Genomic DNA, 26,531 nt, shown 5'->3' on the forward strand with positions numbered 1-26,531 from the left:
CACTGCCTCCCAGATAAACAATGTCCAGCGATTATTGCTTATCATGCTGCCCCACTGGACTGTCTATATCCATCTGTCTCTTGCCGCATACTTAGATTAAAACCTCTGTAGGGCAGTGACTGGTTTTTTGTTCTGTGTTTGTATAGCACCTAGCACAATGGGGTCCTGATACATGACTGAGGCGCCTAATGATAATAAAAACAATTAATAATTAGTATTAAAGGGGCAACAGCCTCATCTTATTGACATAGGTGAATTATAAACATTTCCTCCCATTCCTAGAGTGTCTTAGAGTTGTCTTGCCAGTTCATGACTTCACCAGGAACCCTGAAGACCCAAACAATTCTTTTAACCTAAACAATCCAGTTGGTACCAATCTATTTGTCTCCAACTTTTGCGGAGTTTTGGAAACAATTTTTATGTGATAGGCTGAGTTGGACTTTTGTTACCTTGACAGACAAGGCAGGTGATAAAATAATCTGGACCAACCTCCGTTGGTGGAAGGAACCAGTCCTCAAGCTTCATGGAGTTCTTCCTCAGATCTGGAGGCAGTGCTTTAATGTGGCTTGTGTAGTTGCCGCAGAGCACTGGGAGAGAGCTCTCCCAGAACCCTAAAAAAACCCACCTCCACAAGGGGCGTAGCTCCCAGCACTGGGAGTGTGGCTCTCAGCATGGTGCGCTGTCTACACGGGCGCTTTACAGTGCTGAAACTTGCAGCACTCAGGGGGGTGTTTTTTCGCACCCCTGAGCGAGACAGTTGCAGTGCTGTAAAGTGCCAGTGTAGACAAGCCTTCAGAGTACAAGCCTCTGCACAACTGCGCTTAGGGTGCTTCATAGGAGTTGTAGTTTGGGTACCTAATGCCCTTATTCTTTTACAGTCCAGGCTCCCTGACTGGACTACATCTCCCATGATGCACCAGAATCCATGTGACTCCCATAATGCTCCACATAGATCAATCAGACAAAAGACCATGGTGCTTCATGGGAATGTAGTCCAGGTAAGGAGAGAATGTGGTTATGAAACATTCAAACTACAAGTGCCATGAAGCAAGGTGGAACCATAAGCAGATGCAGTTGAATGTCACTTGTGTTTCAACAATTCAGGTCAAACTGACCTCCCTCCCCCCCAAATATTTTGTTTTGATTTTCCTGGTGGAATATTTAAAACTTCTGGCAAAACTAAATTTTTTCTGTGGCAAAGTTTGATTGTGCAGAAATTGTTTTCCATGGAAATATAATTTGAGTTGAAAATTCCTGAGCATCTAGGTTCTTATTACCATTCCTGAGCCAGCGAGGATATTACCCGCATTTACTTTCTCCCCAGTAAGGTGGAGAGAGAGTAATAGCGAGATTTTCAAAAGTATGCACACCATGCAACTTGCTGCACTCTTTTCAAAATGTGCCAACTCCTCTTGATTCCAAGAAGGGTCGCTCTTCAGAAATCTGACTTACTAATGGCTGCTGAGCTGTTCAGAATATCTGGCCCAATGTGGCTTGACCAAGGTCAGTAAGGGAGTAAGTAGCAGAGTTGGGGACTAAACCCACATCTCAGGTTTGTTTACATGGTGCATTAGTCCACACTACAGGAGTGTAAATTTTAGACCACGTTAGCATATAATGCACTGACTGGGCCGTGTGGACCCTGCTGGCATGCACTGGAAGTTCCCTCGTGAGTTGTTTGAAACAAGACTATGTTAATGCACACAAGGGAATTTTTAGTTTATGCCAGCAGGATCAACACGGGTCAGTTAGTGCATGACACTCTAGTGAGGACTAAAATGTATACCCCTATGGTGAGGACTAAAGTACTGTGTAGACAATCCCCTCCTGAGTCTTAGACCACTGCCTCAGCCATTAGAGCAACCTTCTTCTCTAAACCAGCATTTTTTGCAAAAAAAAATAAAATACTTGGGTAGTTGACTCTGAGCTTACGTCCCTAAACCTGTTGTTTAAAAATAAACATATATTTAAGTCAATACTGTAAAAATTGGAGACTGTGTCCAGCATTAGATCCCCTTGATGAGCTCTGACTATGAGCCACTGCAGGAAAGTTGTATTCCACTCCGTGTGCAAGTGAGACAGTCTCTAGAGGAAAGAAAGGGAACATAATTTGACTAAAGCATGAGGATTCCAAGCACTAAGCTGCTGGGGGCCTCCTTTCATCTGGGCAGATAGAAAATAATTTAATAAATGAATAAGTATGCAAAAGGCAACAGAATCTCAGTGCAGCAGTGGGAATGTATATAACGAACATTTGAACTGCCAAATGAATGAAATGCCAGAGAGAGAATTTATGGCACTATAAAGAGAGATCTTTCAGGGGCTGGGGTGGGGGGCATGGTAGTCTGGTATCTTTCAGAGAAACTGTGGCCTGATTGTTTGCCCACTAATAAATGTCCATAGCCCATTTTACACATTTATATGCTCTCTTTTAAGCATATCTAGTTATGTCCAGACCAGCAGGAGACATGTTCAGAGGCACAAACCTGTTACACTGCTTATTTAACCCTAACTGAAAATTAGAGTATTGTGATATAGTTTAATACACACAGGATTTACTTCAGAGTGGTAGTCGTGTTCGTCTGTATCGGCAGAAAGAACAAGGAGTACCTGTGGCACCTTAGAGACTAACAAATTTATTTGATATATATATTTTCCTACTGTATTTTCCACTGCATGCATCTGATGAAGTGGGCTTTAGCCCACAAAAGCTTATGCTCAAATAGGATTTACTGATACTGCATCAGGCCATCTAGTCTAATATTCCAGTTCTGTGCCCACTGCTTCAGAAGAAATCATCATACCTCATCTAACCAAACCAATTTGTGCGATGGAAGGAAGAAATCATTCCTAACCTCTTCATAAGATTTCCACACTTTCATTTTAAACATTCATAAATACAGACACAGAAGTTTGACCCTTTGGCCTTGCATCAGAGTGAATTTCACAGTATACAGGGTGTCATAAATATAAAGGGAAGGGTAAACCCCTTTGAAACCCCTCCTGGCCAGGGGAAAGCTCCTCTCACCTGTAAAGGATTAAGAAGCTAAAGGTAACCTCGCTGGCACCTGACCAAAATGACCAATGAGGAGACAGGATACTTTCAAAAGCTGGGAGGAGGGAGAGAAACAAAGGGTCTGTGTGTCTGTCTGTATGCTGGGTCTTTGCCGGGGATAGACCAGGAATGGAGTCTTAGAACTTTTAGTAAGTAATCTAGCTAGGTATGTGTTAGATTATGATTTCTTTAAATGGCTGAGAAAAGAATTGTGGTGAATAGAATAACTATTTCTGTCTGTGTATCTTTTTTGTAACTTAAGGTTTTGCCTAGAGGGGTTCTCTATGTTTTTGAATCTAATTACCCTGTAAGATATCTACCATCCTGATTTTACAGGGGGAATTTCTTTATTTCTATTTACTTCTATTTTTATTAAAAGTCTTCTTGTAAGAAAACTGAATGCTTTTTCATTGTTCTCAGATCCAAGGGTTTGGGTCTGTGGTCACCTATGCAAATTGGTGAGGTTTTTTATCCAACATTTCCCAGGAAAGGGGGGGTGCAAGTGTTGGGAGGATTGTTCATTGTTCTTAAGATCCAAGGGTCTGGGTCTGTAGTCACCTAGGCAAATTGGTGAGGCTTTTTACCAAACCTTGTCCAGGAAGTGGGGTGCAAGGTTTTGGGAAGTATTTTGGGGGGAAGGACGCATCCAAACAGCTCTTCCCCAGTAACCAGTATTAGTTTGGTGGTGGTAGCGGCCAGTCCAAGGACAACGGGTGGAATATTTTGTACCTTGGGGAAGTTTTGACCTAAGCTGGTAAAGATAAGCTTAGGAGGTTTTTCATGCAGGTCCCCACATCTGTACCCTAGAGTTCAGAGTGGGGGAGGAACCTTGACACAGGGTATAAAAAAAGTTCACTTTTATTGATTCAAACATACAAGCTATTAATTTGAGCAAATGACCCACTGCTCTCCTGTTATGTAATAATGTAAAAAAGTATGGACCAGTCCATTTTTACTATGGGCCTAATCTCATAGACTTCCATAGATTTCAGTGGGTAATGGATCAAGCTCTATATCCATCATAAGGGCCCAATCCAACTCCTATTAACATAAATAGAAAAACTCCCACTGATTTGAATGGGAGATGGACTGGGTTCAAGGAGAGCAGTGTGGTCCTATAGACTGGACTGGAATTCATGAGACATGCACACTGTTCTTGGCCCTGCCCTTTTGTGTGACAATGGACAAGCTACTTTGCCTCTCTTTGCCTCAGTTTCCCAAGTGTAAAGTGAGGAAAATGAAATGCATCCTTCTCCATAGAATACTTTGATACCTTAGATTGAAAGATGCTACATAAGCGCTATGGATTATGATAAATAATCTTTTAAAACTCAGTCTCTTCTTTCCAAACTAAATAATCCTAATTCTTGCAACTCTCTATTACTTTTTTTTCAGCTGTTAGATAATGGGTCAAATTCAGCTCAAGGACGGATTTCAAAGGGATTTCACTTGCTTACACCAAAGCTAAATAGGGTCTGTCCTCTTCTGTGTGACTGCCAAGTAGGGATGGCAAATGCCATAAATAGTAGTATCTAATCCTTCCTGCTTCTCTCACATGAGGCTGAAAATTGGAGGGTTTTGGTTATACAATGCCTGTTTCCCGAAGTCCAGCTGGAATGGTAAAAGCAGTGGATCAGAACAGAGAGTGACCTGTACTATGTTAGGTTCGCTTTGGATGAAATATAAGACAATTTGTAGATGTGAAAATAAGCGTAAAAATAGTTAAAAGAGAATAGACACCAAAAAAAGGTCAATAAAACATAAAATTGCAGCCTTAATCATGGTTACACTGGAAGTAGAAAAGTGACAAATATTGGCACCAAAAGGGCACTTATAATCTGAGTTTTTCACATTTCATTACAAATTTGAAAAAAGGCCCATTTCCTAAAAGGATGACGAAGCCCATATAGGGTGTGTTCATGTATGTTGTAAAATACAAGCTTGCACATATGCTGATATTTTTTTAACGTTAATAAAAGACTATTGTTTTTATTCTTAGTGTCTTTTACTTATAATCTTTATTCTCTTGCTAATGTTTTACGTCCTTGTTGTTATTTAACCGCCCCTCCCCCAACCTCCCTGTATCATTTACATATAAACCCTGAGGACTAGATTGTGGAGTCCTTACTCACACACTGGTGCATATTTACCCACTGAGTAGATATGCTGAAGTCATTGGAATAAGCATTCACCAACTTGAGTAAAGGTTTATATCGATAAAATGACTCCGTGAGTAAGTGGTCACCGGTGTGAGTAATGGTTGATGCCAACAGGACTACTCAATGAGACAGTGATCACTAAAGTAAGTAAGGCTTGATGTCAATGGGACAGTAAGTGCCCACCAACTTGAGTAAATGTTGACATGAATAGAATTTACTCAGAGAGTATATGTACAGCCTGTATTCACATTGGCAAGCAATCAAGCTCCCAGAGAAGGGGATCTAGCTGACAAGTTCCTTGGCTGCCAAGATAATAATAGTTTGTAAAGATTGATCAGTAACATGTTCAAATAAATGGCCGATCCTTCTTCCTGCAGCTAGGTTTTGTTTTTCTTTCTTTTTATAATGATGTCCATCTGTGGTGAATTATTTTGGTATGGATGCAGAAAGGTTATTCAGCTGCAAATTAGCATTATTGACTGTGTCATTGTACAAGGCGCTGCTGTTTAACCATTATGTTCTGTTTACACTTTATAAAGACGCTGAGCAGGGGGTGAAACTAGATTATACAGCAGGAGTGTCTGTAAAATGAAATTGTCATTTTTAACCACAGGAAAAAAGAAATATCTGCCATTTGGAAGGTTTTTGTTTGGCTCTTGCCCTGCTTTTGCCTTGCCAGAGTCTTCCAGCCTGACAAAAACCTCCATAACAATGCCTCCTTGTCCTGTGTCTCCAATGGCTCAAGCTGGAGCTCTGCCAGAAGCAGCTGTGGATTCAATGACAGGCACTCTGTGAAAGCTGAGGGGCCGGTTTATTGCTTCCAACTCTCCTTTTTCCAGGTCACAGCTTCTTTGAGGTACATAAACCCTCCTTTGGGATGTGGCAGTTGAAATTCCTGACAAGTTCAGTGCCACTGGGAGTCAAAGACCACAGGCTTTTAGTAGCGGTTTTGCAAACACAGGACTATGAAATACACCAGTGTTCCCGTTAAGTGCTCAGATAGCAGGAATTCTCATTTATTTTCATTTCCATTTAGCTAGAAACATCAGGCCCCCTCATTATCAAATTACACTGCTTGTTTTTATCACAGCATCTCTCCCCTTTTTCTGAAGTGCTACAGTACGATGGAATCAATACAGGCTTTAACATGCATTGTTTCGTAGTCATCCATCCCTGTGCTCTGTTATATAATTTTTCATTATGCCTGGTTCTGCAAGAGCTATTCAGACCCTATAGAAGGTGAGACTAACTTTTAACAAATACTTTGAAACACGTTTTAATATTCGTGAATCACAGAATCATAGAATCATAAGACTGGAATCAGAGTAACAGCCGTGTTAGTCTGTATTCGCAAAAAGAAAAGGAGTACTTGTGGCACCTTAGAGACTAACCAATTTATTTGATCATAAGCTTTCGTGAACTACAGCTCACTTCATCAGATGCATACTGTGGAAAGTGTAGAAGATCTTTTTATGCACACAAAGCATGAAAAAATACCTCCTCCCACCCCACTCTCCTGCTGGTAATAGCTTATCTAAAGTGATCACTCTCCTTACAATGTGTATGATAATCAGGTTGGGCCATTTCCAGCACAAATCCAGGTTTTCTCACCAGCAGGAGAGTGGGTGGGGGGGGTGAGAAAACCTGGATTTGTGCTGGAAATGGCCCAACCTGATTATCATACACATTGTAAGGAGATTGATCACTTTAGATAAGCTATTACCAGCACGAGAGTGGGGTGGGAGGAGGTATTTTTTCATGCTTTGTGTGTATAAAAAGATCTTCTACACTTTCCACAGTATGCATCCGATGAAGTGAGCTGTAGTTCACGAAAGCTTATACTCAAATAAATTGGTTAGTCTCTAAGGTGCCACAAGTACTCCTTTTCTTATAGGACTGGAAGTGACCTCGAGAGATCATCTAGTCCAGTCCCTTGCACTCAAGGCAGGACCAAGTATTATCTAGATCAGTGGTTCTCAAACTAGGGCTACTGTTTGTTCAGGGAAAGCCCCTGGCGGGGCGGGCCGGTTTGTTTACCTGCCGCGTCTGCAGGTTTGGTCGATCGCAGTGCCCACTGGCCGCGGTTCACCGCTCCAGGCCAATGGGGGCTGCAGGAAGGGCAGCTAGCACATCCCTCGGCCCGTGCTGGTTCCCGCAGCCCCCATTTCCCTGAAGCGGCGAACCACGGTCAGTGGGAGCTGCGATCGGCCGAACCTGCGGACACGGCAGGTAAACAAACCAGCCTGGCCCGCCAGGGGCTTTCCCTGAACAAACAGTAGCCCTAGTTTGAGAACCACTGATCTAGACCATCCCTGACAGGTGTTTGTCTAACCTGCTCTTAATATGAAGATTCCACAACCTTCCTAGGCAATTTAGTCCAGTGCTTAACCACCCTGACACTCAGGAAGTTTTTCCTAATGTCCAACCTAAGCCTCCCTTGCTGCAATTTACACCCATTGCTTCTTGTCCTCTCCTTAGAGGTTAAGGAGAACATTTTTTGTCCCTCCTCCTTGTAACAACTTTTTATGTACTTGAAAACTGTTATAATGTCCCCTCTCAGTCTTCTCTTCTCCACACTAAACAAATCCATGTTAGAGGGCTTTCCCTTCCCCCTCTCCCCTGGTTCTTGTCATGCAGAAAGAGAGCAGAAGACCAGAAGTCCAAAGTGCAGGCAATTCCATGTTTCTTGGGGTTAGTTCCAAGCAAGCATGTCCATAGCTCTACGCGCCGGCAGAGTCTGTTTCCCAGTGTCCCCCTTCCCAGCTCTGACACCGCAGACCCTTGCCTGTGTCCCCGTTCCCTATTCCTCATTCTTATTGAATTCCCCATTCCCTATTCCCACCTCCTCCTTCTTAGCAGGCCCAAATATACCTGCAATGCACGCCCACAGTCCCATCCCTTACAACTTATGGTCATGTTCCGTTCTGGAGGATCATGAGTTGGTGTCTTCATCCTACCTCTTTTGTATCCCATGGGCGGTGTAAGCAGTGAGGTCAGAGACAGGCATTTCTTTGGTCTTTTAGTGTTTTATACCTTCCTCTGCCAAGCCTCCTTTGATGTCATCTGCAAACTTTATAAGTGTACTCTCTATGCCATTATCTAAATCACTGATAAAGATATTGAACAAAACCAGACCTAGAAGTGATCCCTGTGGGACTCCACTCATTATGCCGTTCTAGCATGACTATGAATCACCGATAACTACACTCTGGGAACGGTTTTCCAACCAGTTATACACCCACCTTATAGTATCTCCATTTAGGTTGCATTTCCCTAGTTTGTTTATGAGCAGCTCATGCGAGACCATATTAACCTTAAAAAAATCAGTAAAGCCACATCTACCACTTCTCCCCATCCACAAGGGCTGTTACCCTGCCAAAGAAAGCTATTAGGTTGATTGGACATGATTTGTTCTTGACAAATCCATGCTGATTGTTACTTATCATCTTATTCTGTTATAGGTGATTGCAAATTGATTGCTTAATTATTTGCTTCATTATCTTTCTGGCTACTGAAGTAAAGCTGACAGTTTGTAATTCCCTGGTTGTCGTTATTCCCCTTTTTATAGATTGGCAAAATAAATGTTTATAGAATGGGCAGTAGGTGCTCAAATGTGCATCAGTTAGCCATAAGTAAGAACATGCTGTTCTGGTTTCAATAATGAGTTTAGGAGCTAAGTACCTCATGTAAGAGGTTTAATTTAGAATATTCTGTTGGCATTGGGTCATCTAGACCAATCCCTTTACCACAATTTGATCTCCATCATTACTGAGCCAGTCCAACACTTTCCTTTAACTCCTCCTCCCTCCGGGACTCCTTGATTGATTTTAGGCTTAATACTTAATAAAGTTTGAGTTAGAGCATGAAGTGGACATGGGAAAAAATTTCAAAATGTGGCCTCCCTTTCCAGGAGCTTTTTCACAAACAAACACCAAATACTATTGCACTTACAAGGAATAGATTTGTCATTGCATGTAGAAGTTATAATATTCAAAAATGCATGTGCACAAATGTTTTCTGGGTTATGGCTGTTTTGATGATTTGTTCAAGTATTTCTATAAATTGCTTTGTTAATAACCAGTGTTACAATTATCAGCCAGAACCAGCAGCAGGATGGGTAAGGGGAAGGGATTTCTGTTTAGAATGACCTGCCATGGTGAAATCACATGGCTTTTTTGTAGAAGGCTTATCTGAAGCTCCCCAGAAGGCCTTGTTATAACTCCATCACAGTTTATTATTGACCTGACTGGCTGATGAAAAAATTTCAAAAGATGCAAAGGCTGAATTTGGACAAGTAATGTGAAAATTGTTCATTGAGATAAAAAACTTTCTGAGTCTACAAAAATGGACTCTAAGGGTAGGATTCACAAAGGTATTTAGGTACCTTTCATTGAAATTAATTTTCATTGAAATTAATTCATTGAAATTAATAGGAATTAGGCCCTAAATCCTTTTATGAATCCCACCCTAAGTGACTTAGAAGCATGTGTCCCTTTGAATTTCAATGGGGCTTGTAACGTAAGTAACAAAGGCACATTTGAAAGACCTAACCTAAATTTTCCAAGAAGTCTTTTCTTGTGGGATTTTCAGTACTTGTCACTTCCTGGCAGAAATAACACAATATTGGCTGTGCCCAATATTTTGGCACGGCTGTCTCTAGTCTGGCCCACGAAGGGCAGCAGGGTGTAAAAATGAAAATAATCATGTAATGGGGGAAAATTAACTCAATATTTTTGTACCTTTTGTTCTGTATGGATTTGAGCTTTGAGTGATGGTTAAGGTATGACTAGACTTTATCTGAGTTGGTTTGTTTTCCCCTCACTAAAGAATTAATTACCTGCTAGTGTAAATGGATGAAGGTACTGGAGCTGCCCTTGTCTACACCACCTGGGAATTTCACCCAAATGTTTTTTTAATACAGTCTTAAGTTGGGGGTTGGGGAACACTCAGTATTCATTTTCAGTGGGTTAGACTGAGACAGGCAACTAGAAATGGTCTTTTGCCACCTCCATGACTGACCGTCTAAGCAGTGTGAGTGTTCCAGTGTTTCTGACATCATTTCTGGGAGTGCATTGTCTTGTAAACCTCTAACTGGATTGGAAATACTGATTTGGCTGCAGGTGCTATCACATCATTCCTGGCAGAGCAGAATACCAGAGTACTTACTCTTTGGGAAGAACATCAGAGTGTTACATTTTGGCGCATATCAGGCTGGTATGCAGATACTTCAAAGGGATTCATGAATGGTTATGAACAGCATGTGAGTGTTGAAGATGTGCGTTGGGGTGTAGACATATTTGAGGTGTGTCCATGGGCATCCAGAGGTAGTAGTGGTGTTAGCTGCTCTACTTCAGGGTGTTGTTGTTCTTGCCATCGCAAGCCTCAGGTACAGCTAACTCAAGTTGGTAGTACCCAACAAGAGCCCCTGATCAGAGTAATAAACAAATGCCAACTACGGACTCAGCTGAAGAGGGCTAAGTTCTCCAATGGTGGTGAAGATGGATGAGCTATGACTCTAGGTATGTGGACAGCACAGGACCGAAGGGGAGCTAAATCTTCAAAGAGGTCATCCACACTCTCAGGCAACTCTCAGAAGCATTCCTCCAAAAACAAAATCCCTCAGATCGTAACTAACGCCTTGTCCTATCAGGTCTCAGTAGGCCAAGTTCTTCCAACCTTTACCTAAGGATTGGGGCCTTCCATGGGGTCCTGCCCGTTTGCTGGCCATTCATAAGGCCCTGAGCCAGTTTAAAACCAAGCTATTTGTTCAAAAAAACAACAACCGTCTCTTTGTCTCTTGGTCCCTGGAGAATCCAGTCAGAACTAATATATTCAGATCTCTCCAGGGAGTGGTGATTCTCTGCAGATGTTACAACCTGAGTGAATTTGCCTAATCACTCCCTGCTATTGTCCTATTTACCCTTCCCATGGAAATACATCCAATCCCTCAATACCACATAGACAATTGCAGCTTAAATATAATAGACTCCAGAGACATTAAACTCAGTTCAATAAGGTTTAACTCACTTCAGTATGGTTTGTCCAGGATATTACAGGGTAATGCCATATCTGCCACGCTAAATTACATTGAAATCAGTGGAAGTTAGCAGCCTAAACACCTTTGCGGATCTGGGCCTCAGTGCTCAGATCAACGGTGAACAATTTTTTAAAGTTCCCTCTGCTCCCTCTGCTTCCCTATCCCTTTCCAGCTCAGTTGGTTCCAGCTCTAGAGCCCTCCCCACGCTGACACCACAAAGGGGAATGAGGGTTTCCCAGGTGACCGTATAAATAGACAGTGTATGCAATCTCCTGTGTTGTGTTTTCTCTAAATAAGAAAAAAAAATATCCATTGAGTGGAACCACGTGGGTCATCAGCAGTGTGGGACCTTTAGAACTACCACATAGACCTCTGCCACTTGAGCTAGCTTAGCAACTGGTAATAGTGGGCTATTGTCTGTGTAAACCAGCCACTAGAGGGGGATGAGACATACACACTCTGCCCTCTTTGAGTAATGCCTATAACACACACTTGCACTCTGCCTTTACACTGTACTGAACAGGAGTTCCCTAAACCCGACCTTCACTTGATCACTTACCCTACTCCACAGAAAAAACACCCTATCTGCTAAATTTTACGACTCCTTTGAGAACCCCTTTGCTCTTATGTGCATGATGCCATATAACACTATCCTTTCACTTACCCTTCATTAAACCTGCCGACCACACTCATCTCTCACCTAACTGCTGACAATGGCAACAAGACACCAGCATCTTGCTACTGACACAACCTATGCCCACAGTGCTAAAATGAGTCCCACCGAATCTCTCAAGATACCCAGCCACCTCTTTCCTTTCATCACATACATGGGGACAAGGAGAGGCACTCCCCCTCTTTCCTCCCCCTGAGGGCACAACCACACCAGATTGCTTCATATCACAATCACAGCTCTTCCAGATTCCTCCAGCTAATCTCTCCACCATTCAATACAGCTATGCTTAACACAGTGAATGCATCTGGCACAGATGAAGATAATTCCCAGTGTATATTGCCGACTCCTAGGGGGCAGTGTTAAGGCTGCATGGGCATTCTGTTTCCTGTTTTTCAGAAGTTTGAGTTTTGCTTACCTCAGCATTCTGGAAAGGCACTATATACCACAGGGAAATCTTAACGCAGCATTGACAACCCTTTTATGCCAACGAATTATTATTTTTTTGTATTGCAACAGTGCCTACGGGTGCCAATCAGGAACCAGAGCCCCATTGAGCTCAGCAATGTACAAACTTGGGCCAGGAATTTCAGAAGTGACCAGTGATTTTGGGTGCCCAAATTGATCTATTACCAATCTATTTAGTATAACAAAGAGAAGATTAAGGAGTGTGTGACAGGTTGCCCCCCTTCAAGGTGCCACCTGATGTACTGAGATGCTACTGAGCCCATCTGTTCTGCCAACATGAGCCCCCTTTAACCTGTCTTGCTGAGCCAGGCTCTTAAACCTCCTCTAGCATGCACACAGGCAGGGCCGCACCCCACTGCAGAAAGACACAGACACTGAGATCAGCTCTGAGAAGACTCAGTTTAAGGGACTTGCCACAACACTCAGGTGCCCACCTCTCTTGGAATGCAGACCCAAAGCTATATGAAATCCACCCCTCCCTCACTGTGGAGGAAGGTATGCACAACTTATCTCCCCACCCCATGCCCAGTTAGATGTTGCACAAACTGGGTTTAATAATAAACCAAACAAATTTATTAACTATAAAAGGCAGATTTGAAATGGTTAAAGTGATAGCAAACAGAACAAAGCAGATTACTAAGCAAAGAACACAAAACACACAAACTAAGCTTGGTTCACTAAAGAAATTGGCTACAAATAGTAATTTCTCATCCTCAGTATTGTCACAGGTAGATTACAGAGTGTCTTGAAAGCCAACAACACTGGCCTGCAGCTTGAAACTTCAGGTATTTCCACTCACAGCCTGGATGCCCTTCCAGCCTGGGATCAACTCTTCTCACCCCAGTTCAGTTCTTGCTTCCAGGAGTTGATCAGTGTCTCTTTGGATGGGGAGGCAGAGGAGAACCATGATGATGTCACTCTCCTGCCTTATATAGTTCTTGCGTATGGCGGGAACCCTTTGTCTTCCAGTGGAAAAACACTGACATTCCAAGGGGGTGGGGTGTCCAGTACCAGCTGACTCAGACCCATGTCTCTGCAGGGCTGTGGCAGCCATTACACACAGGCTGTTTGGAGCACCAACAGGAAGACAGAGCCTTTCAGAGTCCATTGTCTTTGCTAATGGGCCATTAACCCTGTCTGGCTTTTCATTATTGTACAGGAAGGGCTAGTTGTGGGCTAGACATGGCTCCATGTCTAGTTGGCAGCCGGTATCAAGTGGAGTGCCCCAAGGGTCGGTCCTGGGGCCGGTTTTGTTCAATATCTTCATAAATGATCTGGAGGATGGTGTGGATTGCACTCTCAGCAAATTTGTGGATGATACTAAACTGGGAGGAGTGGTAGATACGCTGGAGGGGAGGGATAGGATACAGAAAGACCTAGACAAATTGGAGGATTGGGCCAAAAGAAATCTGATGAGGTTCAATAAGGATAAGTGCAGGGTCCTGCACTTAGGACGGAAGAACCCAATGCACCGCTACAGACTAGGGACCGAATGGCTAGGCAGCAGTTCTGCGGAAAAGGACCTAGGGATGACAGTGGACGAGAAGCTGGATATGAGTCAGCAGTGTGCCCTTGTTGCCAAGAAGGCCAATGGCATTTTGGGATGTATAAGTAGGGGCATAGCGAGCAGATCGAGGGACGTGATCATTCCCCTCTATTCGACATTGGTGAGGCCTCATCTGGAGTACTGTGTCCAGTTTTGGGCCCCACACTACAAGAAGGATGTGGATAAATTGGAGAGAGTCCAGCGAAGGGCAACAAAAATGATTAGGGGTCTAGAACACATGACTTATGAGGAGAGGCTGAGGGAGCTGGGATTGTTTAGCCTGCAGAAGAGAAGAATGAGGGGGGATTTGATAGCTGCTTTCAACTACCTGAAAGGGGGTTCCAAAGAGGATGGCTCTAGACTGTTCTCAATGGTAGCAGATGACAGAACGAGGAGTAATGGTCTCAAGTTGCAATGGGGGAGGTTTAGATTGGATATTAGGAAAAACTTTTTCACTAAGAGGGTAGTGAAACACTGGAATGCGTTACCTAGGGAGGTGGTAGAATCTCCTTCCTTAGAGGTTTTTAAGGTCAGGCTTGACAAAGCCCTGGCTGGGATGATTTAACTGGGAATTGGTCCTGCTTCGAGCAGGGGGTTGGACTAGATGACCTTCAGGGGTCCCTTCCAACCCTGATATTCTATGATTCTATGAGTTGTGGGTGACAACCAAAGTAGCACGTTTGAAATACAGATACATAGTCAATATTTCTAACTTCAGATACAGAAATGATATAGGCGTACAAATTGGATAATCACATTCAGTAAATCACAACCATTCCAATGATATCTTACAGGAGCCATTTTGCAAAAAGTATATCTCAGTTATGCCATATTCATATCATAAGCATATTTTCATAAAGAATATGGAGTGTAAGTCACAGAGCGACAATCAAAATTTATAATAAGCACCTACACAGAGAACAGATATTTTATAATGGGTCCTTCAATGTAGTAGACAAAGGTGTAACACGATTCAATTGCTAGAAGTCAAAGCTAGGCAATCCAGAGTGAAAATAAGGCGTAAATTGTTAGCAGTGAAAGTAATTAACTATTGAAACACTTTTCCAAGGGTTGTGGTGGACTTTCCATCACTGGCAATTTTTAAATCAAGATTGGCTGCTTTTCTGAAAGAACTACTCTAGGGATTATTTGGAGGAAGTTCTCTGGCCTGTGTTATCCAGGAGGTTGGACTAGATGATCCCAATGGTCCCTTCTTGCCTTGAAATTTATGAATCTATGTTCTGATCTCCAGACCAGGTGTTCAGCACTTTTTTTGAAAACCAGGCCCCCTTTAGGAGTCTCAAATGGAACTTCCAGAAATGGAGGTACCACCGATCACTTCTAGAAACCTTGATCACGACTTTTTCACATTACCTCCTGTTGCATTCCATCCCACTTCATGCATTAATCCAAAGTCTCAATAGATTGCTGTTTGGGGCGAGGATTTTGTCTTTGTTCTTGTCTGTAAGGCCCCTGAAAAACGATCATTGCCAAACAATTTTTTTAAAAAATAGTATCTCTCTATATCTAGACTAGAGATTGAGTCTCTAGATAGCTTACATAGTGTCAGTTTAGATTGTTTCCCTGTCTGAACTGACATCTAATAAAAAATAAAAAAATATTGCAGCTTGTGAGCTGTTGATGGCTTTGCTTTTGGTTTGCTGAAGTTTGAGGCATTTTTATTCACATCCTTATCAGTCAGTCCTTGAATGCTGAGAGATTTCTAACTTCTCCCTTGAAATGTGGCATGATGGATAGAAGATGATTGCAGCTATTTAGAAGGAAAATATTGAGATGGAATACTCCTCTTCATCAACTACCTAAACCAGAGATGGATGGGTGAGCACTGAAATATGCTTGTGTGCCCATGTCCCCCATTAACCTCCCTTACAACAAACTCCATATTGTCACATACTAGGCCTCAAGTCTGTGTTTCACTCTTGTAAGTACCACAGTACAGCTGGAGTCAGCCAACATTAAAGCTGGGCAAGAAATTTGCAATGTTTAATTTATCCAAATAATATAGCATCTGTCTCTACTTGCAGACCATCCACTATCAAATCATTATTTCCTCAAATATACTCGTTATTTAAATTTATGTAACACATTTCCCTAAATGTGTTTTTTTGTTTGTATGTTTGTTTGTTTTGCTTGCAAGCAGTTCACTGAAAGCACTTCATACTCAAAATTAGAGCTTGGTTGCGATTGGTTAGATAGGTCACAGGGTACGGTTCATCTTCACCGACTGGGTGAGTGCACAATTGGATTTTGTTTGTGTGTATATATACACACACACCATCTTTAGTAATAATCCACATAAACCTACATTAAAAGAACATTATTAAGTTTACAAAGTCAATCACTCAAAAGTTAGGCAATGCCAGGATTACGGTTGTCTGACCAAGCTTAATTCAGCCCCCTTGTGTGCATGCATGATGATACAGTTTTTAATTACATGATCACATACTAGTTTTTCCATTGGACCCCTGTCTCAGTCAGTGCACATGGACAATGCTCACTTAATGCTTTTCATCCCAATCCCATTCTCTGTCTCAGATTCTGTCTCTCCCCTGCTATTACAAGTCTCGGTCTGCCCAGCCATTCCCATCCTTCCTCTCCTCCAGGTCCTCATCTGATCTGTCACTCTAGCCTACCCTGGCCTTCAGTTGCCCCCCTTCCAACCACATTCCCCTTACACACCGGCTCGCGGTTCCAATCTCCTTCCCCAGTCTCAGTGTTGTCCCCCCAGCTCCTTGTCCCAGTCTCTTTGCCTGGGGGGTCCAGCTCTCCCCTGACTTCTCATGAGTTGTCTCCCCCTTCACCTCCGTCCCCCCCCACACACTGGCTTTCAGTCCCAGTCTCCTTGCCCAGATAGTCCCAAATTCCCTCTCCCCTCCCTTCAGCCTCCAGTCACAGTCTCCTCTCCCATCCCTAGGCTTTTTGTCTCAATCTACCCCCACACCCCACCACCTCCTGCTGATCCTGAGGGGTGGGGAGAATGAGGTGTAAGTGAGAGCACAGGAGAGACAGGCTCCATTCTCTCCTTTCACGTGCTGAGACCCAGACGCAGCAGGGCCCACAGCAGCCCAGAGCTGCAATTGCAGGGAAAGTCTTGCTAAGCCCTGGGCTGGGGCATGCCCAGTGCACATGGAATCTTTGGGGTATTTAGTTGCTAGACTCTAAGAAGTCTCAACTGTGCATGGGAGAAATGCAATTTTTTGAAGGTTTATAACTTGATCACATTTGGGCAGATTGTCATATGCACAGCAAAAGGCAAAAGGCATATTCCTGGCACAAAAGCCAACCCTCCACCAAATGTCAAGGTCCTGCTCCAAAGTATGGGGGCACTGGAGCAGCTCACTAAAAGGGCTGTATGAATTTTTTTTACGGAAGCAAAACAGTGCATTTTTCCCTAATCTTGGAAATGACTGAACCATTTGGGATGAAGCTTTCAAAAAAGCTCAGAAGCAGACACCGGGCGTGGGACATTTTAGCCTAAACAGTTACATTTTGGCAAAGTTACTAGCAACTGAAAGCAGGGTCTTATGGGAAGTGTTGGGAAACCTTAATGATAAATTGGCAGCGCTACCAGCCCTGCCTATAATAAACCATTATATACAATAATAAAATGTTACCCATTATGGATCCTATGGAACCCTGTCTGATTCCAAGGTTCACTTCACTCACAAGTACATAAATAGCTTCACTATTCATGGGAATAGTCCTCTTTAACTCAATTGGACTACTTGTGTGCATGCAATTTCTTTCCTCTTTAAGTGTTTGCAGGATCAAACCCACAAGGTGCCAGCTTTCTGTATATTTTAAAGATATTAAGTGCGCCTGATCATTTGCCACTCATGTATGCATAATATACTCTCAATCCCTTTGTGTTTGCTTTCTGCATGCTTTACTGATATCAGTGTTAGAAGAAAGCATCTGTGAAAGTCTCTGAATTTTAGAAACCAAATTTTAAATTCAAATATTCATACTGGAATTGAAAGTGCTGATGGAATATGATTAGTAGAGTGGGACCAACACTGCATTCATTGTATGGTAATGGTACCTGATAAATATAGTTCATCACATTGCTTCACTATTTCTTGCATTGATATCACTACACACATGCATAATATACACATAGATAGAAAGATAGATGTCACATTGCCAGCAAATGAATCTTAGAGTTTAATGATACAGAAAATATAGAAATTCATACTGTAACTCATGTTCATATAATTCTGTTCACCCAGGCCTTCAGAATCAACGATTAAGCATTAAAAACTGCCATAAATGAGACAAAACCCCTTAATTAGATGCAGTAACTTCTTAAATAACATTTGAATGAAAAGTAAATCTCATTTAACATTGAAATAGGGGAATGATTATTGATAAACTCGAGGAGTCATTAACATAGAGTACAGAGTTGCTTAGAGAGAAGATAGTTATGATAAAAATAGTGCTTTGCATATCTGTTGTGCATTTTCTCAGATGATCTCAAAGTGTTTTACCGATAATAACGAACCCCCACATGGGAGGTATATTGTTACTGTTAAATGATCCTAGTGCCCACACATAGGGTGTGTGCCACCAATGGCACTGGACAAACTATTACTGGAAGATTTTTACATTATCTGACTGCACAGAAAGCTCAAATCAACCATTAGAGGGAGGAAGTCAAATTCAAGTCACGCAATAATTCTGTGTTTCCCACACATTTGAAAGTGCAGCTTTCCCTCAGGAAAATCAAAACCCATGTGTTGGTACAAGCGTATTCCATCTTGATTTATGCATCTCACAGGCCCCTCCCCACCTTGTTAGCCACACCCACTCATTGAGAAGCACCGCCATAGAATCATAGGACTAGAAGAGACCTCAAGAGGCCATTTAGTCCAGTCCCCTGCACTCAAGGCAGGACTAAGTATTATCTAGACCATCCCTGACAGGAGTTTGTCCAACCGGCTCTTAAAAATCCTCAGTGATGGAGATTCCACAACCTCCCTAGGCAATGTATTCTTATATTTATTCTTATTCCCAGGGCTTATACCTACCATGATTTGTCCCATTTATTTTCCCCAACCCACTAGTAAAACTAAACTACTCAGAGTCCAGGCACAATGTCAGCCACACTTGGCAATTCCTGCCAAGGAGCAACTGTTTAATGAGGGCAAGATAGGGTTGTCAAGATCTGTTATGCGCAGTAGCAGGTAGTATGTCACAGACATTGTTATCCTCAATTTACCAGTGCTGTGCTACCACGCATTTGTAAATCATGAGTCAGGCCCCCAAAATCAGGAGATTTGCTTAAATATCATGAGATTTATAATACATTTTCGGTTCTTATTTGCCTTCTGGGTTTTAAGGTCATTAGGGTTGCACTTTTGTCACATTTTTGAGATTTTCTCCCCAACCATGGGGGCTAGACTCTTGCTTTTTTAAAAAAAACAGAAGCTGAAATGATCAAATAATCACATAACTTTCAGAGGTGGGGCTTTTAGAAAAACACCAAATATCAAGACTCCTGTGATAAAATCGTGAGAGTTGGCAGCGCTGCCAGTGCAGAAACTGGGCCTCAGAGAGATTATGAAAAAGGCCAACATTTTCAGAGTTGGGTACCTAACGCTAAGCACATAAATCTGAATGTGGATTTAGCTTTAAGTACTCAACATGGGAAACTTTGACCTAAATACCTTGCCCAATGCAACACAGTAAGCCTCTGGCAGAACCAGTAAGGAAAGCGAGATTCCCAGTCTGATGCTTTAAGTCACAAGTCTATTTGCCTTTGAGTACAGCTAAGAAATGTAAATGAGATAAAATACAAAGAGGTTTCTCTTTGGTATCTTACATACATACCAATCAGTGCTAACAGGAGATTATATTATATTATACTAGAGTATTTATGTTCATTTTTAGGACTGAATTTTGCCCCCGGATTAACATTCCTGACCCTGGATGCTTGATTTTCATTTATTTCTTTTTATCTGTGTATCTATTGTGGCAAATTGCTGGCACAATTATGATGGGTCCCGCATTTCCTCTTCTTGGGGGTGGGATGGGGTTTCAGGGCACAGTTTCCTGCCCCTGAACTAGGGTATCTACTATCGCACTAGTAACCCAGAGAAGGGTAGTGGAGAGGGAGGGACCCAGGCCCACCCTCTACTCTGGGGGCCCTAGGGATAGTGGTAAACCACTTGAACTAGTGCTTCCTTCCCCTGGGCTACCTCCCTCTCCTGCTCTTCAGCTTGTGGGCTTCTTGCCCTCTCTCTGCACAAGCCAGGTGTCTCTTTACCTAGGGTCTTGGTCTTCTAGCCAGCCACGGCACTTCTCCAAACTCCACTCTGCTCCTCCTTCCAACTGCACTCTGCTCCAACTCTTCACATGGCTGACTGAAGCAGGGGGTTTTTATCAGGTGACTGGCTTCAGGTGCTCTAATTGGCTTCAGGTGCTTTTAATTAATCTATATAAACCGTTCTTCCCTCTACAGGGAATAAGGCTTCTCCTCATCCAGGGACTTACATATCTCTCCTATATCACTCTCCTGCTGCCTTCTGGCCATGTTGTATCACACTATATAAATATACAATTATACACATACACACACACTTATTTATAGATAAAATATGGTATGCGATGTGAAACGATGGTCGATAATTTATATCAGTTATTGATACCAGATCAATACACATACAGTACTATTGTCAGATATGATTCAATTTTCATCCACAGTCGATAGTGCATTAATGAGCAATGGCTGTGTCCAATATATCACCATGACTTCTCCAGATAAATAAATATAATCTATTGGCATTTAAACAGAGACACATAAATGAATGCACTAGGTGACCTTACCACTAGTTAAAAATGCACGACAAAGCAGCAGTGCATTTCCCACCTTACCTACCACAAAATGCCATCAAAATACATTGCAAACCCAATCAAAGCTCCACCAACTGAGCAAACTGAGAGGCTATGATGTGAGCGTCAGGCTGGCCAAGATGGAGAGGCAACTGCTGGTGCTGATTGGGCTTTCAAAGAGGCAAATACCTTACATGTACATCAACCCCGTGGTCTGCTTTAAGTGTTTAAAGGATAGGGGCTAGGAGCCCCTGGTGTAGGCTGGGGCCATTCTAGGTGTGCTGAAATGTAAAGAACTCATATGGCTAAAGTGCAGGAGCATTTCCATACTGTGCATGATTGTCAACATCAGACCTAGTGAACTGCCCTGCAGTCTTACTACCTGGGGCTGGTTCTTTACTAGCTTCCCATTGCTCTGTGTAGCCTCTCACATGCTCCAAACTCTTCTCAATCAATTGGTGAGTTTTCCAGGCAGAATTTCTTAATTGGTTGTGGGGCTATCCACGCAGGTGAGAGTCATTAACATGAGCTTTCCTTGTCAAGAGAATGTCGGTACAAGTGTTCTGAAATACGAAACAACAAAAGATACTAAAGAAATCAATATTTAGTATTTAATACAAACCCTTCTAATTAGCCACAAAGAAATCAACTGGGGGGAAAGGAAATTCTCCACTTGAGGGGCTTTTCCCTCCCGTGAGGACCACCAGGGAGTTAGGGAGCAATATCCATTTTCAATATTCTTCTGGACATGACATTCTTCAGTCTGCCAGGGTTAGAGCAGGTCAACACTACAGCTTTGGACCTCTGGCTTTGCCATTGAATCTCTGGGTGACCTTAGGCAATCCAACCAGCCTCTACAAGGCTGTTGTGAAGCTTAACATATATTTGTACAGTATTTTAAGATCCTTGGAGGCAGGCAACTCTACAAGTCTGTAATGTTTTTAAGTAAACTGAATACCTTAGTGTTATTAAGAGCAAAACCCAGCATCTGCTCCTGAAGTGCCAGACAAATACACTTGGCTGATTAAATAAGGACTCCCCAGGCGAAGGAATCTGAAATGGGAGCCGCAGAAGTGACTTGCTAGGGGGATAGGAAGGGGTTTCAACAGTGTGTCTATGCTGCACACAAGCCCAATCCCTCCTTCTGTCCACTCACAAATCAGTCTCAGTCAGATCAAAAAGCACTCAGGACTTGAGTCCTAGGACCTTGCTAGGGTTGTCCTAGCTAAACCTGCCTTACCACTGTAGGAGGATTTATCCCTTCAAGGGCAAGGGCAGGAATAAGCTCTGCTTTCTCTAGTTCACTCTCCTCTCTGGGGTATGAGTGAGGGGAGCAGGATAAATAATGCAGGATCAAAATAATTTTAACAATAATCCCCCTTAAAAGGTCTTAAAAACTTGAAAAATGAAGGAAATTCATTGGAAATGTCAAAATCCCCTGAGAAAAAATCACAGTGGATAGTTTCCTGAAGATTAATTTTATGGCAGGATAGATGTCCCACTCTGATCGCATCCAAGTTGCAATATTTATAACCTGTCTTGATGAGTGAATGGGGCACTGGCTTTGAACACAGGAGACCTAGAGTCAATCCCTGTCTCTGCCACTGGTTTGCTGGATGACCTTAGGCAAGTCACTACTTCAACCCCTCAAACCTCAGTTTCCCCATCTGTAAAATGGGATGATGATATTGGCCTCTATTTTAAAGTGCTTTGAGATCTATGGATAAAAAGTGCTAGATAAAAGCTAAGTACTTTTACTGGTGGTGTTATGATACAAATGGAGGGGGGGAGCATGGGGAATATGCTCCTACCCAACCCATACACTGCCCCCGGCCAAACACACACATTTGTTTGGCTGGCTATTAGCTTGCCTGGAGCCATGAACTGAACCAATTGCATTTTTGAATGAGAAAAACAATCTACAAAAATGATGTTTTGAAAGGTGACTGCCCATTTCTCAGAAGACTTATCTAAATAGGAGATAAGAGGGGAGACCTATGCCTGTTGTCAGGGAAGGAGATGGGGTAACCACCTGTCTGTATACAGTGCTATAAAATCCCTCCTGGCCAGAGGCAAAATCCTTTCGCCTGTAAAGGGTTAAGAAACTAAGGTAACCTCGCTGGCTGCTGACCCAAAATGGCCAATGAGGGGACAAGATTCTTTCAAATCTGCAGGGGGGGGACAAAGGATTTTGTCTGTCTGTGTGATACCTTTGCTGGGAACAGATCAAGGATGCAAGCCTTCCAGCTCCTCTAAAGTTAATAAGTAATCTAGCTAGAAAATGCGTTAGATTTTCTTTTGTTTTTAGGCTTGTGAAATTTGCTGTGCTGGAGAGAATGTGTATTCCTGTTTTTGTGTCTTTTTGTAACTTAAGGTTTTGCCTAGAGGGATTCTCTATGTTTTGAATCTGATTACCCTGTAAAATATTTACCATCGTGATTTTACAGAGGTGATACTTTTACCTTTTCTTTAACTAAATCTCTTCTTTTAAGAAGCGGATTGATTTTTCATTGTTCTTAAGATCCAAGGGTTTGGGTCTGTGTTCACCTGTACAAATTGGTGAGGATTTTTATCAAGCCTTCTCCAGGAAAGGGGGTGTAGGGCTTGGGGAGATATTTTTGGGGAAGATGTCTCCAAGTGGTCTCTTTCCCTGTTCTTTGTTTAAATCACTTGGTGGTGGCAGTGTACCAGGTTTTTAACCTAAGCTGGTTCCCAAGGCAAGAAAGAAATCTGTGCCTTGGGGAATTTTTAACCTAAGCTGGTAAGAATAAGCTTAGGGGGTCTTTCATGCACGTCCCCACATCTGTACCCTAGAGTTCAGAGTGGGGAGGGAACCCTGACAACCTGCCACAAGCATCTTCCCCCCATCCCAGGGAGTTGAGGGGGAAGAAGATCACCAGAGTTTCTTTTCTTCTTTCCTTTTCCACGTGATGGCTGCGAGCACTGATGCATTCCTCGCTCAGTGCTGGTGCTGTCAGCAGCAGCCCAGAAGTGGCACTTTGCCAAACTGGGAATCAGATCTCAAAGCCTTCCAGCTCTGTTCTAAATTTAGAGCTACGGTGCTTGTGCACATTTAAATTTGCTAAATTTAGCAAAAGGTGCTCTTTCATCTCCCGCTAACTTGGCTGCTTCTACTGCAACTGCTCGTGCTGTTTTCTCCAAGTAGCTTCGTCACAAACTTTTCAGCTCATGAGGCAGCAAGTTACACTTTTTCCAGCTTCCTACTTTATGTCTTCCCATTTACCGTATAGCTTTGCCTGCAGTAAAAAGAGCTAACCCTCATGTGCCTTGGGAGCCCATATGGGCTGGGAAGCATGATCTGAATAAGCATATTTCTGGGCAGACATATAAGCCGTTGGTGGCTCATAATATTTTTATTACAAAGCTTTTATTTCTGAGTTACCCAGGAAAGAATTTTCTGTAGTATCTGGCTGGTGAATCTTGCCCATATGCTCAGGGCTTAGCTGATCGCCATATTTGGAGTCGGGAAGGAATTTTCCTCCAGGGCAGATTGGAAGAGGCCCTGGAGGTTTTTCGCCTTTCTCTGTAGCATGGGGCACAGGTCACTTGCTGGAGGATTCTCTGCTCCTTGAAGTCTTTAAACCATGATTTGAGGACTTCAACAGCTCAGACATAGGTGAGGTTTTTCAGGAGTGGGTGGGTGAGATTCTGTGGCCTGCGTTGTGCAGGAAGTCAGACTAGATGATCAAAATGGTCCCTTCTGACCTTAGTATCTATGAATCTATGAATCTACATTGAAAAGGGAATTGTATTGTGCCAAGAAGATGGGGGAGGGATCCCTGCAAAGTCCCATGATCAAAGCTGCTACAAGGTACAAGATTTGGTGCTACATCCCTTACACTTATGGAGACAATAAAATGCCATGCTGTCAGTGAGAGTGGCCATGGGGTTGTAAATTAGGGTGACCAGATGTCCCAATTTTATAGGGATAGTTCCAATATTTGGGGCTATGTCTGATATAGGCACCTATTACCCCCACCCCACCCTGCTTTTTCACACTTTCTGTCTGATCACCCTATTGTGCGTGCACATGGGTAGCGCTTTACCAATGCTAACTACTTAATAGCCACAACGTCTTCTGCGAGGTGGTCTAAAGGCTTGTCTACACAGGGTAGCAAGGCGCACAGGAGAAGTGCAAATCGTAGTGCACTCTGAAGTGTTTTGCTCTAACTGCCCCCCCTGGACCTGCTAAAAGGTTCTTAGCGCATGTTAACATTGTACTGTTTCAAACAGGACTACACCAACATAGTTTTAAGAGTGCATCAGCAGGGTCCATGCTGGGCAGTTTAGGGCATATTTCCACTACAGAACTATACCAACCTAAGTCATGTTAGCATACAGCTGCCACAGTAATTAAATTGCTTTTGAATGTCCACACTATGCTCCTTGGTTGGTGGTGCTCATCCTCAGCAGGAATGCTTGCACTGACTGTATTGTCAGTGTGGGGCATTGTGGAATGGTGTCTAAAAGCTAGTAACAGTCCCTATAAGCAACACAGTGTTTACGTTGATACTGTATTGACCTAACTACATCGACACTGACTCTGTGCCTCATTTGGAGGTGGAGTTATTAAGTCGGTGTAGCGGGGCAGTTATTTTTGTGTTGACACTCATATAGTTAGGTCAACATAAGCTGCCTTGCATCAACCTAACTCTGTAGTGTTGACCAGGCCTTACTGCATTCTACAGTTCACACCCTTCTTGTCTGCACTGCTGCAGACAAGTCTTAAATGTTATTTTGCCAAATTTTCTATGACCCGGAACCTTGGCTCATCATTTATGCCTCTGCAAAACAGATGCAAGCTGCTACCTACTCCGAATGGTAGAGATTTGTATCCATTTTGGATAGGTGCAAATGACCACACAAGCTGCAAGGCAGTAGGAAGTCAGACCCAGTTTTGTAAAGGTATTGCACCTATGGCTGCAGATAGGCACCTTGGATTATATTCATGGAATGATTTAGGCACTAATTGCCATTTTGTCATCTGGAGTTTTTTGAACCCCAAACTATGATAACTAGTCTTTGTTTTCCGGGTGCTTTCAGGACATAAATCAATGGTGACACAGCTCCTCTGTCTGATAAATGATTGGTACAAATAAGATTGCTTTCACCCCCAAATCCTTGTTTTTTATTGAGTCTAAAGCATACATCAACATTAACAATAGTCTAGAATACCCCAGATATAGTTACCCAAAGTCTGAGGTAGTGTTGAGTGGTCAGCAGCAGGTTTCCAGTGGCCAGTCTTCCTCCTAGCTGCTGGGAAGTTAAATGACAGTCTCCTAGCTCCTTGAACTCTCTCTCTAAGCTTCTCTAACTAATCTTTTTATAGGTTGCTCAAAGCAAAGCACATAAGTATGTATATATTATTATATGTTGATATTCTGGTGGTGCCCGAATAGCACAATTGAGTCCCCATTGCACCAGGCACTGTCCAAACACACTGCAATAAACACCCCTGCCTCAAAGAGTTTACAGTTTACATAGACAAGGCAGACGAAGAGCTGGGGAGAGGAACAACCCATAGCAGCAAGTGGTCAGGGTGACATCTGGCATGCACCAGAGGCTTTTTCTTTCAAATTTCAGGCCTTACTCCCTTGAAAAACCCTGCCTCTCCTTCTAGTGAGCTGGCCCCTCCTTGTAGACAGATGTAAAGGGGAGCTGCTCAGCAAAGGTTCAGGATCAGGTGATGGCAGATGGCTGGGAGAGAGCTTGTTGCTGCGCTA

The sequence above is a fragment of the Caretta caretta genome, chromosome 5 (genome assembly GCF_965140235.1).
Source record: "Caretta caretta isolate rCarCar2 chromosome 5, rCarCar1.hap1, whole genome shotgun sequence".
Lineage (NCBI taxonomy): Eukaryota > Metazoa > Chordata > Testudines > Cheloniidae > Caretta > Caretta caretta.